Source organism: Grampus griseus (genome assembly GCF_964374135.1).
Source record: "Grampus griseus genome assembly, chromosome: 8".
NCBI classification, from domain to species: domain Eukaryota; kingdom Metazoa; phylum Chordata; class Mammalia; order Artiodactyla; family Delphinidae; genus Grampus; species Grampus griseus.
The window spans coordinates 78727987-78747590 of NC_139002.1; positions in this window are offsets into that span (position 1 = coordinate 78727987).

Genomic DNA, 19604 nt, shown 5'->3' on the forward strand with positions numbered 1-19604 from the left:
TCCACCAGGGAGCAATTTTGTAACTATCAGACCAAAAACCTGACATACTTACTATACAACAGAAGCCTATTGTATGAATGTTCAACAGACTTCAAAGGCAGTTAGATTATTATAAAGTAATCCTTAAGATTTATCAATACATAGTTAATGGTATATATTTAATATGAAAGTTAAAATTTATTATGCTATTATGTAGTTTTATGAAAAAATAATGGTGGATTAAAGTTTACTTTATATCATATTTACATATTTCTGTCATATCACATTTTCTTTGAAAAGACACGCTTCTTTAAGCTTTCCCCACAGCCTTTTCCCTCTTTAATAAGTTTGCAAATGTGTCACATCTGGCGATGGCCTTCATTCAACAGAATGTAACTGAACAAAACACACAAGCAAGTAAATCTACTGTATTTAGAGTCTAAACAAGTCTATTTTTTGCTTTTGACTTAAGATATTTTTGAAAATGTTTTCTCTAACTGCAATACATTTAGAATTACTACATGCCTATCTTGAGTAATATCTTCTGTACTGATGGTCACAGGTCAATTCACACAGAGGCAGGGGATATGTCACATTAGAAAGAAAGTGAAATAACCTTAGAAATAACCTTACCTTTCAACAACTCTGAATGACCGCTTCTATTTCAGTTATTCCACTTCATTCCTTTAAAAAGAAGAAGAAGAAACTCTAGTAAAACTGGTCTACTATTTACTATCTGATTGTGGAAGGTCAGAAGGAAGCAGTGGGAGAGGAAACTGAATTCTTTATTCAAACCATACACTGTAGAATAATGATACTGGCTATGAGGCACTTCCAAAATCCTGGTGAATCTTCTGGATCTTTGCAGAGAGATCCTTCTATAATTGGTAGTCTTTTGTTGCCAGTCTGTGGTATATGTGATACCCACCTTTCACTAATGTAATTATTCCTTCAATACATTTTTTGAGCAACTTCCCTGTGTCTTGCTCCTGTGCTAGGCTCCAATCGCATTTATGGCACCCATCCTAAAGCAAGGGTTAGATGCTGCTGCCAGAGGAAGGTGTGTTTTAGTACTAATTTTACTCTTTGCATTTAATTGTACCTAAATTCATGGCTTGAATTCCAAGGTCTTATTTTTTTTTTCTCATAAACAGGGCAAGGTTTAAAATACGAAGTTGCATATTTTGCACTTTGCTTTTAGCAACTATCTCATCAGAATCAATTTGTAACAAGTCCCAAATCCTGCCATGTCATTTCCCTCTGCTTTTCCTCCGCTTCCTGTGTTTTATTTCTGAGCTCATCCTTCAGGATATCTACTGTCCCAGCAGCTTACAAGGAATCTGTGGGTGCAGTTTGCTCAAAGCTCCTGTCCTCTGTAAAACACCTCCAAGTCTAACTTGGGCAGGAACTCTGGGAGGACTCTAATGTTCAATCAACATCATAGGGCAGGAGTGGTAATTAAGGAGCTGCAATCCCTTCAGGCCATTCACAGTTGCCTTATTCCCTCTTAGTGAAACCAATTGGGAGATTTAAAGAATGACAGAGCCTATGGGCCTTGTCAGAACCAGGACTACATGCTGCTTCCCTGATATCTGGGGAAATATCATCATAAATGAAATGATCAGGGCTAGTCCTTCATCCTTTTCAGAAGACTTACACTTTAAGGCACCCCCCCCCCAATTCTAGGCCTCCTAATTCTAGAAGCATACCTCTATCTATATCTTCATATTTAGCTCTAAATTTTATAGATATTTCTAGCCCTACCTCTATTCCTACCAATCTATCCATAAATATTGCCATGCATACACATGTATACAATATATAAAAATGCACACTTAAATTTGTAAAACACATTTATTATGAGGGCAATCTATAAATAAGAGCCATATATCTCGTCTCCCATGGATGCCCTCATTGCATAGGGAGTCCAGGACTCACACCTGACTTTGCTGGTTGTAAACTACGGGATGCTGGCCAAGTCTCTTCTCCATTCTTGGCCTTGGTTCCTGGGTCAGCTGAATGAAGAAAGGACTAAGTGATCACTAAGACTCCTTCCAATTCTAATCATCAGTCAATGAATTAAGGAGATTGTAGCAACTCAATAATTCTGTTCAGCAAATATGTAAAAAGGTTATTTAAGAAGAAAAATGTCTCTGAGAAAGGGAAAGGTCCATAAGGTTGAAGTAACTCTACTGTCTATACTCTATTGTCTATGGTGCCATCAATCCTGGATTCATTTTTATTTTTCAAGGGTAGAATATTTAGCCACATCATTTTCAGTGAATCTTTTCTTTTCTAAAATTTTTTAATTAATTAATTAATTTTATTTTTGGCTGTGCTGGGTCTTCGTTGCAGGCTTTCACTAGTTGCAGCGAGCAGAGGCTACTCTTCATTGCGGTGTGTGGGCTGCTCATTGTGGTAGCTTCTCTTTGTTGCAAAGCATGGGCTCTAGGCGTGCGGGCTTCAGTAGTTATGGCACGTGGGCTCAGTAGTTGTGGCTCACGGGCTCTAAAGCATGGGCTCAGTAGTTGTGGTGCACAGGCTTAGTTGCTCCACGGCATGTGGGATTTTCCCAGACCAGAGCTCGAACCCATGTCCCCTGCATTGGCAGGCAGATTCTGAACCACTGCACCACCAGGGAAGTCCCAGTGAATCTTTTCTTAACTGAGGTTGTTATATAAATAAATTTTGCGTTATGTAGTCTTACCAATAACACAGACTACAACTACCTTCTGAAGAAAACTTAAGTCCAGGTGGAAATGGACAGAGGCTAAAGGAGAAAGTATTACTAGGAAGACAACATGTGTTGAGGTGAAACTTTACTGACTGGTATAATAGTCAAGTAACCAGCAGGCAACAGAATGGACACTCAAAGGTTTTCTCTGAAAACGATTTACTGAAAAAACTGCTTACAGTGGAATAAGCAAAGGTAAAGATTAAAGTTAGGCACTCACAGTATGTGTAATCAAGTGTAAAGACGACGATAGCAAGTATCATGAAGACAACATTACTACATCTAAATCTAACATTAAAGACAGCCAGGAGAGTAATGATGAGAAAAAAGCCATTCTATATTAGCTGGTAGCTTAGAACACAAACACAGCCACTATCAGATCCATAGTAAAGCAAGAAGGGAATGGCCGAGACAGGGCATAGGATTCATTACCCCATCTTTCTCTCCCTCCGCTTTCTGATAATCCTGCCAATCCCTTCCATTCGCTACCTGCCTTCAGAGAATGACAAAGCCCAGATGATGCAGGTTATAAAAGTTAGAGCAAGTTAGAGACAGTGCCAATCATTTTTTGCCTTTCAGTGTCCATTCATATCCTTTACGTGGAAGAAGAAACTCACATTCCTCCTTACCACCAAACAGGGAAAGCACAAAGTCCCATGAACCATAGTAGTCATGAAGGGATGATGCCAATTCATTCATACTTTCAGCTGGATCTTAAGTTGTAAAGTGAGGTATCATGGATACTCTTCATATAAAATTTAAGAAAAAACTTTAAAATAAATAACAAGGGCAAAAGCATAGCTGCTATAATTCTTCTTCTCTAGCAGGGCATTAGGCTGAATTAGATCATCATAGCTTCCTTTTTTCCATCATTCATTTCACTTTACCCTTACCTCTTCTAACACTCAGCAGGTTGATTTCATTATTTTTCTGTAGAGCTGTTTCTCACAGAAATAACTTCATCGTTGAAGAGAATGAATCAGTACAATCATTATTAGTGAATGAATCTCTATCCTAATTATTTTTCAATAAGAACTATAGTTCTCATTAACATTTATTATTTAGGAATAAAAGTACACTGATATAACTAGATTCCTGACATAGTTCTCCATGCATCCACTGTAGAGTGGCAACCCCATATCTCATTGGTCACCAGAATCAAGTGTCCCAGCCAATAAAGTAGCCCCTTCTATGTTTGTTCATTCAGCTACGTGAAGGAACTAAAATGGTTTACATCCACCCCATATTAGGCAGGGATTCTATTCAAAGCTTAGAGCTTCTTTGATTTTATATTATTCCTATGTCTTCAGTGTAAAAAATTTATATCTACTCTGCTAGGCATTTCTTCTCTAGCTCTTCTTATGAAAATATATTTCCATCTTTTATAATTATTTCCAATAGTAATTTAAAATTACATCTTAGATTCCTGATAGTATGAAGACATTATCTGAGCTTATAATATTAACAATTATTGAGCATCATTTTATGAATTAAGGAGAATGTTTGGTCCATAGTTGACAGTGATGCCATTAATACATGCTGGATGAATGAGTGGTGTATACATAAAATGTGATCCTAAGCTGCAAGGGAAATTGAATATTATATAACGCTATGTGCCAGGAATATTTTTATTATTTGATTACAATTGTGTTGCATAATTACATTACTTTCTTGCAAACTATTTATTATAATATTGATATATTTTTGTTCATAAACAAAGCTGAAATGCAAGACAGCAAATTAATTCTTGTGGCTTTAACATTTACAAATGGCAGATGGCAGAATGATGACCTGAAGGTAGAACATCTTATTTTAAGGTTCACTTTCCTTGTAGAACAATACAAAATTGTCTATCTGCAGAAGTGTTGTTTGTTGTTTCTCTAAGTTTAGCATATAATAAAACTTTATAATTTAGGGCAAACATTATTTTAAAGATATTTTAATTCTATTTGCAAAGTGAAGAGAACTTGAGGCTAACGAACTTGAGTGTTCTGTCAGACTGAGGGTCCTTTAATCACTATAATCCACATAAGGAACCTGAAATTGCCTGAGAGTAGAAGTTTAATAGTGGAGGGCTGCTCTATAAAAACTGGTAAATTTATAAATGGCAATTCAGATGTGAGCCAATAAGGGGGCCGGTAATGATTTAAAACTGTATTTTAAAACATGTATTTATGGTAATTTAAGAATTATAGTTTTTTTGGAATAACATTTATATAACCAATTATTTTGAAAATTGCAACTGAGGAAATATCATCACTGTGAACTTATTCAATTTTAAATGGAAGCTGTAAAAATTAACATTATTTGGGAGAAAAGGACAGTATATGAAATAATTCCAGCCTGCATTCAATAGGCTGTTAGGGGTAACCTGATGTTTAAAAGAATCATACTATATGAAATCCTGTATGAAACAATCATACCAAACAGAACACATTAAAACAGAGTTATGATAATGATCTACGTTTTTCAAGTGAGCTATATTTCTTCATTCATTTTCATGGCTATCAGCAATTAAGATCTTGCAGAGTACCTGGCAGAATCACCTAGAAGGTAAATGTGGATAAATCATCAAGTCACAGATGATAAACAAAAGAAAACTCATGGGAGGTACTGCCATATACCCCCAAATCTGGGGTACCAAGAGAATCAAGGTTAGGAGTAGCTGACTGAAGTCTTACAGCTAAAAGACACGTCTCAACCAAGTGACTGATTTCACTGAACTCCTGGAGTTATTTCATAAAATAAGAGTCTATACTACCCAGTCAAGCAGGAGAACAAAGTGTATTCAGTCCCACAATACATTCCATGCCTTTTCTGTGGGCAGTGCTAAGGAGTAAAAAGGACATATCTCAGCATACTTATAGTAATAATAACGATAATGGATAATTTATACTGCATGTTTTCTATGTCCCATTCACTGAATAAGCATTTATAACAATGCTAAGAAGAGAATCATTTTTATTATCACCATTTGCATACAAGGTAAAAGAGGTTTGGGGAGGTTAAATGACTTCCTAACATTATATGTGTACAAATGAGGCTTTCTTTCAATTAGAATTTTATATATATTTTTCTTTTCTAATTCTGCACAGATTATCTCATTTCTTTCTTACAATTACCCATTTTACTTTATTTTTTTTGCCATGCCGTGCTGCATGTGGGATCCTAGTTCCCTGACCACGGATCGAACCCATGCCCCCTGCAGTGGAAGTGCAGAGACTTAACCGCTAGACTGCCAGGAAAGTCCCACAACTACCCATTTTAGAGTAAAAGAAACTATGGCTCAAAGAAGATATTGGTCCTAGCACAGAAATGTAATTGCCCACTTCAGACAACTTTAATCAGTGATCTAACCTGAAATGTGTTCAAGAGGGTTCCCCATCCCTAAGAACAACTGGTCTGCTTTTTCAAAGATGATGTTATCTGTTGAAATTACTCATGTTCAGAGCAGAATGCCTCTTAATCTTCATATATTGAGTGACTGATGAGCTGCACAGAGAAACTGTCTAGAATTGAGGGCCATGAATAGATATTCATCATAAGAGCACTTCAAAATGCTCTAATTATTCATTATAGGACACTGTTCCGAAATTATTTTAGTCTATGTATTTTGGCTAATTGGCTTTAGTTAGTGTATGTATTATGGTGAGCAGTATTATCATGTGACTGTTAAGAGAGTTAGTTTTATACTTTTGTACGATGAAGGCTATAGATTATGGAGTAGACTGAAATATAAATAGGATAGGATAGGATGCACTCTGTGAGCCACGGGAGAATTGGGTGGACCATACTATATATAGGTTATGGAAAGATGACTAAACTGCAGTTGTTGTAAAGAAAGTAAAATGAAAGCTAGCCTAAATACAAGTGCCCTCTCTGATACGGAAAAGGCTCCTTCTTGCAAGGATTTTCTCTTTAATCCAGCAGATTTTAATTCTACATCTTGATTACACAGGGAGTGTTCAGAAAATAGGCTTTGGGAGTCTGTGATTTCTATAAACAAACGTATCAGGGATTTGAAATAATGGACATAATTTTAGTGATGATACATTTAAAGGGCATATCATTGCAAATACAGAACCCTATCACATATGTAATATAATTTAATGTCTGAAGTGGATTTGAGAGATAAGTAATTCTACTGTATTATTCAGATGAGCAATCTAAGGCTCACATAAGGTTAAGCTGCCACTCATTGGTAAAATAAGACATCTGATGCGTATTTGTATCAGTCATCAGGACACAGAACTGCTTCATAATTTCAATGGGAAAAAATAATATAAAATCATATTAAGTAGTAACAGTTCATAATTCATAAGAGATAAAAAGAACTGCAAAGATTACAGGAATAACAGATATGGGGAACAGCCACTATGTCCATGGCTGAGACAACGTCCAAAAAAGAAACAAACTTGGAAGGTGACCATCCTCAACACAACAAATTAAGACCTTGTTGTGTAGGCTGTGCCCTTGAATAATGGAAAGGTTTATGGAAATGCTGCAGGCTGGAGCTGGTAAGCAGGAAACCACTGACTGTGGTGCCAGAGAAACTCTTTGAGAAGCTGCGCACTGGGGTACCATTGAAATTCACTGGAAGGGATTACCACTAGATGTTCCATACACCACTGTCTGCTGAATCATGTAGGAGCTAGAAGAGAGGAGCACACCTGTACCAGTATGAGAAGCACTTTTCTCCTCCAGTGCTCATCCTGTACCCTCTAACGAAAAAGCATGATACTGTCCCAGCTGGCAAAGAAGAAGGGTTTATAGGTCCAGCTCTGGTATAAAGTAGGATGAATAAGATTAAATTTGAACGGAAGAATTAACTGATAACTGGCAGACCATCTCATAAGGATATTTTATGAACTAAAGATATTAAGATATTTTGAAAATTACAAGGAGAGGTATATATATTTATAGGATGGCATTATCAGTCTGCTGTTCAGCTGCAAAAATGTATGTAGTGAAACAATATACTGCTTTTTGTTCAATATAGCCAGTGTGTACCAGAAATTCATTTATCCATGTGACAGTTAATTTTCTGTCAATTTGACTTGCTCAGTATCTGGTAAAGCATTATTTCTGGGTGTATCTGTGATGGTGTTACTGGAAGAAATTACTAGCATTTTAATTAGTAGCCTGAGAGCAAAGAAGATTGCCCTCACCAATGTGGGTGGTCATCATCCAATCTGTTGAGGATCTAAACAGGAAAAAAAAAAAAAAAAAAAGATGAAAGAAGGATAAATTTAATCTTTGTTTGACTGGTATTTTCTCCTGCTCTCGGACACTGATGCTTTCAGTTCTCTGGCCTTTGGACTCTGACCGGGACTTAACATCATCAACTCCCCAGTTCTCAGGCCTTCATTTTTGGACAGAAACTGTACCACCAGCTTTCCTGGGCCTCCCGCTTACAGATGGCAGACCATGGGACTTCTCAGCCTTCATAATTAAATAAGCTAATCCCTCATAATAAATTTCTTTCTGTGTATTTCTACATGTCCTATGGATTCTATTTCTCTGAAAAACTCTAATATAAATGCTTTTATTTTTATTTATTTATGTTTATTCATCCTTTCATTCGTTTATGTATCAACAAATATTTATTTACCAAGTATGTGAGGGTTTTTTTTTTTTTTTGGCCATGCCACGCAGCATGTGGGATCTTAGTTCCCCAACCAGGGATCGAACCTGTGCCCCCTGCAGTGGAAGTGTGGAGTCTTAACCACTGGACTGCCAGGGAAGTCCCCAATTATGTGAAATTTATTGTCATTGATTAACCAATACATTTATTAGTCCTTTAATTTAGTAAATATCTCAACTCCAACTATTTGCAAGGCATTCTTGCAAGTTCTGAGTACTGAGTGTTCACTGATGAACAAAATTGATATTTTTAAAATCTGGCCTTCATGGCCACAAGGAGCTGGTTTCTGACAGAGGATGGAGATGGAAGAAATAATATAAATAAATAAATAAATAACCCTACAAAATATTGATTGGTGCTAAGTGACACAGAGAAAATTAAGCAGAGACAGAGGATAGCAATTCCAGGGGATTTTGCAATTTTAAATTCAGTAGTCAGGGAAATTCTCACTGAGAAAGTGACATTTGTGCAATAAATTAAAGAAGGTTAAGAGAGAAAGCCTGGATATATTTATAGGAAAAATAACGCAGGAACCCAGGAGAGGAGTCTATCTAGTGTATTTGCAGAAAACCAAGGAGTCCAGCATGGCAGGGTGGGTAGAGAGACAGTGGTAGTATATGAAACCAGAGAGATCTTGGAGCATTAGATCATAGAGGGCTATATAAGACATTATTATGGCATTATTAATTTGCTCTGGGTGAACCATGAGAATGTTTTGAGCAGAGAGTGACATGACATATTCTAAAGCAGCTACTTCATACATTGTGTTGAGAAAAGACTATCAGGGAACCCAAATAGAAATGGAGAGAACAGTTAGGAGATAATTACAATAAGCCAGGTAATATATGATAGATAATTGGACTATGTCAGCAAAGAGATCCTTAACAAGTTTGTTTGTTTTTTGGTTAAACATTATTTATCTTGAACTCTTGTTATGGACTGAATGCTTGTGTCTAACCCAAATTCATATGTTGAAATTATAACCACCAATGTATTAGGAGGTGGACCCATTGGGAGGTAAATATGTCATGAGGGCGGAAACCTTCTAAGAAGAAAAAGGAGAGTTTGCTTTCTCTTTCTCTCTCTCTCTCTTTCTCTCTCTCTGACATGTGAGGATACAGAAAGCAGCTATTTACAAGCTAGGAAGCAGTCCTCAACAGACACTGGATCTGATAGCCTCTTGATCTTAGACTTCTCAGCCTCCAGAACTGTGAAAAATAAATGTTTGTTGTTAAGTCACTCAGTCTATAGTAATTTGTTACAGTAGTCTGAACTGACTACAACAACTCTAAATCAAGATTTGAGGTGTTATCATCAGATAATTATGGTCATTTATTCTGCTAAGTAACCATTCAACATCTATTTATCCAAAGAATTGTTAGCTTTCAAAGAAGTAAATTTTATAGTGAATAAGTGTCATTCTTCGTAAGTGTTTTAAAACTATTTTTTGTAGATAATGAGTTAAGAATCAGAAGCATTCTTGGAATACTAAATTCTAAATTTTATCTAATTCAAGGCTGTATTTTATATCAGAACACTGTTACATGTGATACTCATCACACATTAGCTTATACAGAAAAGATAATGGGCATATGTAATAAAAGATTCCAAGGGGAAAACCAGCTTCAGGCACTGCTAAATTAAGAGTCCCAATGGTATCCAGAGGATATTTTTATTTTTATCCTTTCATTCATGCTTCTCTTCATTGTTTTCCTCTTTATTGACTTTATTCTCAGGCATACTCACCCAGAGTGGCAAGGATGTGCACTATTTCTAAACTTATTTCTCATTACCTTTATAACCTCAGTAAAAAGTGAAAACTTATCTCAACAGTTCTAGCAAAATTTCCAGCATCATTTTGGGTTAGCCTAATTTAGACCCCAGTAACTACTGAATGAGTAATTGGGACAAATGAGATGTAATCCTTATTGGACAGATATGGCCCATCTTCAGCATCAAACAATTGAGATTCAGTTTCATCAAAGCCAAATTAACTGAGAATTGGGGAGTGGATCCCCCAAAATAATGCTGATTATGTGGTAAACTGATATAAATCATAGAAGTCTTAATTTTGTATACAGAAAGACAAAAGAATTTCAGATCACAAAGTGAGTTTACTGAGAGAAGCTGGCTCACTTCATTATATCCAAGGCATTTACCTTTCCATTACCCCAAGCTGTCTGTGCTACAGACTTTTAAACATCTAATACCGCAACAAAACATTATTCTTTGTTTGGGAACTGTGATAGTGCTTTTAAAGCAATTAAAATTCACCCAAAGCCAAAAAAATTGAATAAGGCTTATGCTCAACCTAAATAACACATAAGGTAGTGAAAAAAAAAAGAGTTCCTTTAATTTAATGAAAATATATTTTTATATCTTAAAAAACTTTTGAAAGACATTTCAAAAACACTGGCTAGACAGAAAGTATGCATATAATTTGGTATATTTAACTAAAGTATGTAAATCTTTTTATAATCATACTCATCAATTATAAACATAATCATGCCCTCTAATAACCTAAATCTGTCTAATTTACATATACATCTAATTTTGCCATCAAAGATAAAATAAGTGAATGTTATTGAGTTAAAATGCAAAGGATTTCTTTTTTGTAAAGAGATATTTTATATTGGAATTATTAAGAGTGTCCCCAAATCTAAGAGATAATGTTTTAAAAATTGCATAAAGACCCACCTATGTATACTTATAGAAAAAGCTTAAATAAAATGTTATCAAATAGTGCATTGGTCATCATTGGCAATATAAAATAAAATACAAGTATTTTAAAAGACGTAAAGGAATGGAAAAGCAAATCATATTCCTGGAGGAGATGGTTAAATACTGATGTTTATGAATTTCTTCAGCTTCCTTAATCAACTTAGAACAATATAAATCCAATCACAATAAGACATTTTAATTGACTAACAAAAAATTACAATATAAAATAGAAACTACAGTGACAGAAAGTCAGAAAATATGAAAACAAACATAAGAAAATGTTTAAAATGGAAGACTAGCCACAGTATAATTTTTAGTTAAATAATAAAGGAGAAATAACAAAAATATTTTCAAATGACACAAAAAGAGAAATGTAGTGTATGGATTAGAACAGAAATACTCAAAATACCCAAATTTATATGTGAAATTAATAAATAGATTCAAAGATAAATAGGAAAATGTTATTTAATAATTATATTGTATAACTAGGTAACCTGAGGAAAGTCATTTTAGAGCTACACTTTATGCATATGTCAAAAGAAGATTCAGGTAGGTTAGAAAATAATACTTTTTAAAGATAGGTAGATACATATTCTACTACAAAATTTTAAAAAATTGTAATGTTCTTGAACACTAGCACTAATTAATGCTTTCAGGAAGAACTATTCCATGGAGAAATGTTTTGGAAACACTACCTACTATAACTCTTAAGAGATTCACGGCACATGGTAACATATTAAAGAATTGGAGTATGCAAATAAAGTGAATGTTTGACTTTAACATATTTATTTATGGTATACTTTCCTTTAATATTTACTGGATCTAGTAGGGGAGATTATTGAAAAGATTGAAATGACATTTAACAATAAACTCCATGGAGAGAAGGACCATGCCTTTTTGTTCCATATAGATATTCAGAACATAGCTCAGTTGATAGTTTTTTAATAAATCAAAATGAATGAATCAAAAGTAACTAATTATTAAATGATTAACAAAAGAAGTGAAAATAAGATTTTTTTTTCATTTAAAATGACAAGCATTTTAATGTTAATATAATTACAGGTTTATTTCTTTTCAGGATAAAAAATACAACAAAGCTTGCAACAAATAAAAATTAAGGACATGAATAGACAATCTACACAGATGTAATAAGAAAGATAAACATATATGAAGCAATATTCACCAAAACTGAGAATTAAAATATGCAAAGCATTAAATAATGAAGCACTATTTTCCATATATTACTTCAAAAATATGAAATAATGATTATTAATAATGAGATCAGAGTAAATTTGGTAAAAACATGACATATAACCTTGTAAAATATATTGTTTAGACATCAGCATGCTAGCATACATAAATATATGCATATTTATTATTTGTATAATATACCCTGAAGGGTGTCTCATAATAAGATAATGCAGAAGGAGAAAAATATTCATTAAGATACTTATAGTGGACATTTTTTTTTAACTCACTGGTTCTTGGTTAGAGTTTATTTCTAGAATTAACTTTGGAGAAATAAACCTAAATATTCCTTATGATTCAGGTAAAGCAATCTATCATGAAAAATTCTTTCTGCCCTAATCCAGACTGGTACCTAATCCAGACTAGTTTATAAGAACCTTTACCCCTGTGGTCTCAGTAATCATGTTGAGGATGGGTATGTGACCTCAACAGATGGGAGTCATCCTTAATTTTTAATATACAGAGTTCAAGAGAGAAACAGCCTTTCTCTTTACTACAGTTATGGCTATAAATACATTCTGAAGTTGCTGCAGTTGCTGACATCTATCTTTTCTGGGCTCAAGGAGGAAACTGACTGTATAACTTTAATCAATGCCTAGAGGAAAGGAGAACTAAAAGAAAGGAGGGTTTAAAAGCCCCATATCACTTGAGCTCCTAGATCTAGCAAATGATTTGGCCAGTTGGTGTCATCCAGCTACCTCAGCACTGGAATACTGGGCAAACCCCCAGAGTGACCAGAGTGGCAGAGATGGAAACCGCATGTAGGCTCAGATAGCATGGAATCCTTCTTAGCAAGGCCAATTTAGCTACTCCTGCTTCTGAATAATAAATCTACCAGTAATAGTGACCAATCCCCAAGTCTCCAATATGGTACTATTTCTTGAAGAAACCAGCTAGCTGCTTGATGGCAAGTCAGTTACACTGTGCTCGCTCTATCTTGGAAAGACAAGGAATTCTATCTCAGAGGAAAGATACCTATTCCCAATACAGACTTGCCTTTCCTGGCTGAACGGTCTCAGCCAACATCATTATTCAAGTGTTTATGGAGTACATGATCCACATGTATGGAATGTCACACAATATAAAATTTCACCAGCAGAAGAGGTACAGAAGTGAGTCCATAATCATAGTCTCACAGAGTGTTCAAATGGCCTTCTAAAGGCACAGCTGAAATAGCAGCTCAGAGGAACAGTTTGTGAGTATAGGATTCTATCCTGTAGGCTGCAAAATATAAACTAAATCAGAAACCTATATATGGCACTATGTCCACAACAGGAAGAACACAAAAGTCCAGACACAAAGGGGTAGAAGAGTGTCTAGCAGCACTTACCATGATTCCCAATGAGTCACTGAGGGATGTTTTGCTTTCTGTCCCTGCAACTCTAGGGTTTACAGGATTAAAGGTCCTGGTTCCAAAGGGAAAGTACTTTTGCTAGGGAGCACAGCAAAGATTCCTTAAAACAGGAATCTATGGTTACTACTTGGGCAATTCAGATTCCTTTGGTCAGTGAACCAGCATGCAAGAAGAGCAGCCACCATCTTTGCATGGGTAATTGACATGGATGAGAAAAGAAATTTGGGCTACTATTACATAGTAGGGTCAGAGAAGATGATGTGTAGAACACAGGTCATCTACTTGGGTACTTCTTGGTAATCCCTTGTCCAACTGGGACTATGAATGGTAGGTATAACAATCTGGCCTGAGAAAAGTATGGTTAACAGGGCCTCAGACTCTTCCAGAATGAGGATTTGGGCCACAACACCAAGCAATCCATTGGAACTAGCTGACAACTCAATGGCAAGAGAAATTAAGAATAGAAAACAGAAGAAGAGAATGGGTACGGATTATGGCCCAGAAACCAACTTCAGTGAGGGACCTATAGTTCAGCCCACTACTTTCTGTCTTCTAAATATCTCCTCAGGAAGAAAGACCCAGAAAACTCTGTAAGAGCTGAGTCCTGAACACTAATAGACAAGTTGATTCATGTAGCATAAAGTATAAGCTGTAACATTCAAGGTCATCTGCTATTTTTATATCCCTTAAAGAAAAAATCTGTGATATTACAAGAGTACAGTTAGTTGACAGTGTCCAGCTGGAAGTGCATTCTGTATCCATTGCCATTTTCAAACCACTGCCGTGGTCATGCCAGGCAGCCTGAGTCAATGACTGAGAATGGCCTGTCCATTTCTGTGTCCTGCATGACTTCTCTCACAGGCATTCCTTGCTCTGGACATCCATGTTGAATTGATCAAGACATTGCAGATTAGCATTAACATGAAGGATCTCCCTGCCCATTCCTGATTTCTCTTCCCTTTCTTTTCACAGATCTCAAACCTGCATCATACTTTGAAGGCTTTCTTTGTTCAATTCTGCTCTCTCTCACTTCTGTCTTTCATAGAAATCACTCACCAAAAACTTTTTGCACTCCTAACTTGGTCTCAGTGTCTAAGTTCTAGTGACCCAACTGACAGAAAATGACTTTTAAATGAAAAAAGAAACTAATGATTCAAGAAAGACAGAGGATAACTGCTGCAGAAATGCCCTGTGAGTAAAAGAAGAAACAATAAGACCCAGTGTTTATTCAGGTTAAAAAAAAAAAGGTACAATGGTAACAGGAGGACAATTGTAATAGCAGAGGTAATTATAACAGAAATAAATTACGATGCAGAAACCAGATGGAATAATATGAAATCAATAAATTTTAAAATGAAATTTATAATCTCAAACTAAAATATGAGAAGAGAAAACATGAATAACTTTGCTTAAAACTATGTTCAACGTGCATGTACATGAACAAAGAAGGTAAAGAAAAATAAAAACATGCCTATTTTATTCTGTCTGGAAGATAATTACATGAATTAATTTCCCCCAATTAATTTGCATCATATGTTACTTCTCTGTAATTACTCTCCAGAGAGCTCTTCATCAGCTATTTTAAGAATGAATGGCTGTGGGCATAATAATTATACAGTCTATGGTGAGCCAGAGGACTACACATCAGATAGTATTTTGAGGTCACGCTAGCTAGTAGGAGATACAGACACACAGGCAATGACAGTGCAGTGCTAAATGTCTTGTGAAATATTTAAAAACATATAAAAAATACAGTAATGTAACAGACAATGACAATATAATTGTCAAACATTAACACTGGCCATATTTGTTTAGGAACAGACTAAAGAGACACAACAATGGCAACCATTTGTGGTACTTTCATAACACGGAACTGATTACTTACTGAGAGCTAGCTGCTGTGTTATGCATGGGGACACAGTAGACAATAGAAAACAGATAATTCTTCTTTCATGGATATGAAGTTCAATTTGGATCTATCCATATCTCACCATTTCCATAGCTGTTACTCAAGCAAAGCCACAATCTCATGTAGATGTTGATAACTTCCTACACTGTCCTCCTACCCCAAGACTTTAATACAATCTATTAACTCCAGCCAGTATACTCTTCTCCATCTAACCTGTATCTCTTATCTTAAATTTCACTTCCTTTGGAAAGAATTCCCTGATTCCAGACAGATTAGTCATCCTCATTATTTTAAGGCTACGTGTATTTTTCAGAGCACTTACCACAGTTATAATGAACTAGCTGATGACTTGAATGAGGATCTAATGTTTAAATTTCCCCTCATCTGACAACCCTATGAAATGACAACTGTCTCTTTCCTGTTCTCTGCTCTATCGCACATGCACAACATAACAGGCAATTCTTAGTAAGTTCTGGAATCAAGGTGATAAAAGAATCACAAACAGTTGCCATATTGCCTTTGATTCTGAAATACAATTAACCTTCGCTTTCTCCTTTCTAACCCCTACTTCAATACAAATTCTTAGGTAAAAGTTCCATTTTATGTATAAAGGAATAAATAGGGTGATCCTTTGAGAACAGTCCCTGGTTTAAAACAAAGAGACACATTCCCAGAGTGCTTAGTAAATGCACTAGTTGAAATATTTTCTTCTATGAATGCAATATAAAATGTTAATAGAGACTATGGGTGAATGTCTTTATTAGAGGTGGAAGATAATACAAAAGCTTATGAATAGATGCAGGACAAACACTGTGTATTTCAAATTTCTTGGGGATGAATTTCTAAGGTAAAATGCATATACTCTGAATAATACTGTTAAAATTCTATTCATCTTAATCCACAGAGCTCTGATTTTTTTACATTTGTCTGCTGCTATTATTGTTTTAGAATCTAAGGGTTTACACTAATCTTTCAGGCCATACCCAAGGGGCAAAGGGAAGAACTGAATAAATTTACATAAGTGCAATTGATTTCTGGTAGAAGAAAACATCTGCTTGTTCTCAAAGATCTTTCTGGCATTTAACAAATGGCAAAGGCTGGCAATAGCTCAGGACAAAGAAGCTAGCTAATTCACTTGATTTTAGCTTCCATTTCACTACTAGAAAGAATGGGAAAGTCCAACATGTCACTTAATGTCACCTGTAGGAAGATCTCAGTGGATTGGTAGAAATACCTAGGTTGCTTTATTCAATTAAAAAAAAAATTGGTCAACTGGCTCAAATGGCCATAAAATGCTTCACATTGTATAAATCAATTCTCTTTTTTTCCCTTCTTTCTTCCTCTCGCCTTCCCACACTCATCTTCCTCTCTCTTTTTCCCTCTATCAATGAGGTTTTTTTTTAAATTTTTATTTATTTATTTAAGTTTTGGCTGCATTGGGTCTTCGCTGCGATGCATGGGCTTCTCACTGCGGTGGCTTCTCATTGCAGAGCATGGGCTCTAGGCGCGCAGGCTTCAGTAGTTGTGGCGCATGGGCTTAGTTGCTCTTTGGCATGTGGGATCTTCCCGGAACAGGGCTCGAACCTGTGTCCCCTGCACTGGCAGGCAGATTCTTAACCACTGTGCCACCAGGGAAGTCCTCAATGAGTTTTCTTTTTCATCTCTCATAATCAATTTTCATTTTTTCCTGCTAAAATTATAATCCCCACAACTCAAATTTTCTGTAGCCTGAGAAACTAAATAGCAGGAACAGTTAAAATTATTTCTAAAATGGAGTAAGTAGGTTTTCAGTAAGTTTTTATGAACTCTCCAATTATTCAAGGGCCTCATTTTTAGTGAATGGCCTTCATAACATCTATTGATTAGTCAGAAGAAAATTTTACCACTTTCTGGATTTGATTTATATTTTAGATGACAAATGTAATTGGGAAACTGATTATTTTATGACATACATGACAAATTATATATGTAATGCACACATGTATTTCCTTGAATGGATTTTCTTAATCACACATAGACATAAAAATTATGCAATGGAGTCCATCTTTGAACAAATTAGTTCAATGTTTACTATGATACTTTTACTCTGATTCTAATTATTTAACTAATGGCTACTAGTTCATGATAATTTTCTTCAAACTGAGGAGTCATTTAGTACAACAATTAATAAACAATCAAATACATTATCAAGAGCTAATCTATTTAATTTCACCTTAAAACACATTTTGAAAAATGATAACTTTGTACATGAAATAGTTTTCATTTAGAATTTCTGTATCTACTGTATTTCCACTTTTATACTATCAGTAGCTATAGTGATGACAAGACATAAATTCTACATTTTCTGGAGTTATTCAAGGATTGGAAGTGAAAAAAGTTATATAAAGGAGTATCTTTTATGTTAAATATACAAGGACAAGTGGGGATATATATTTTGACAGTTGTCTACTAATAAGATGGGCATCCTAGCAACAGGAACTCTATGGACCAAGATACTCAAGTAAGAAACACAAAATTCCTATTTGGATGCAGTAAAAACATAAATTCCTGTTAAGACTTCTTATTAGTTCTACTTATGAGGACATTTTAATGAAAAACATTTGGAAGAGAGAAAAATAATTATTATTTATTGAAAGCTACACTTTATGTTTTATATACGTATTCTAATTAATAAATTAGGTGGCTTTGCTTTACTTTGCAAATATGAAAAATTAATTTTAAAGATTGTTATTTGCTCCAGATCTCAAAGTATTAAAGAAGAGTCCACATCTGTATGACAGTAAAATCTGTACTGTCTCATATTAGTAAATGAGGTCCGCCATGGCTACAATAGGGAGTAGAATTTTGGAAACCCTTCTAATCCATCTTTCTCCCTACTTCAAAATGTTCTGTTTTACAACATGTATCAAAGATCAGCAAACTTTTTTTAAAGCTTAATAGGGAACAATGTTAGCTTTGCAGGCCATGCACTTTCTCTTGTAACTACTCAATTCTGCCATTGTATCAATAACACAAAAGCAACCATAGTAGTCATATAAAATGGAACCCAGAAAGGATGGCAGCAGCTATAAAGAACAGAGGTAGGGGGACACACACGTCACACATACACATACACATAGGGGGCGCAAGAGAAGAGAGAGAGGGTAAGATATTGTTAGTATATGTCACGCAATACCAGAACATACTGCCTTTGGGGTTGTTATCTCCAAGACGTGTATAAAAGGAACAGAGTATATAATAAGAATTCATAATCACATAGAACAATATTGTTAGGTTTTTAAATTGTTTTTAAAATAATATATGTTTACACCTGAGGCAATCTGACAGCTCCTTGTTTTTATTCCCCCTACTCTAGAATCAGTAATCTTTGTAAAATTGAGAATTTGGAAAATTATTATACTCTCCTCGCACAGTTAGTCCATAAGTTGGTATGCCTGAAAAGAGCTCAAATTTTTAATGGAAGACATATTTTAATGTGTACTTATCAACTCTAAACTTTCATTAAACCTTTGCTAATACCATTATCTTAAAAACAAAACAAAACAAAAAACCCAGAAACACCTCTCAACCCACACCTCTCTCCATATGACAAAGCCTGCATAATCATAGTAAAGCCAAGAGGTCACACCTGCTAAGAAGCAGGTATTTGAACACTTTCTCATTCCTGTCATCCTGCTCAGTGAGTGACCACTGGACTCTCATATCCTCAGTGTGTTTCTGCAGGGTCTCTTCCCATTGACAATGATGGAATCCCAGAATTCTTTATAAGACTATAAGCATTAGGAATTTCAACAGGAGACAGAAATTAGAACTCAAAACTGTTTCTGAAAACAATGCAGGAAAGCCAAATTCTGTGGAAGGGATTAAAAGGGCATATAAAATCTGAGGGTGTTTTAACCTGAGGTTTGAGACCCTTGAATGGAAGAACTTGGGCTTCTATTGAAGAATGTTGAGAAATAAGTAAGATTTCCACGTATCTGGAATACTTGGCTCCTAGCCAATCAAAATTAAAATA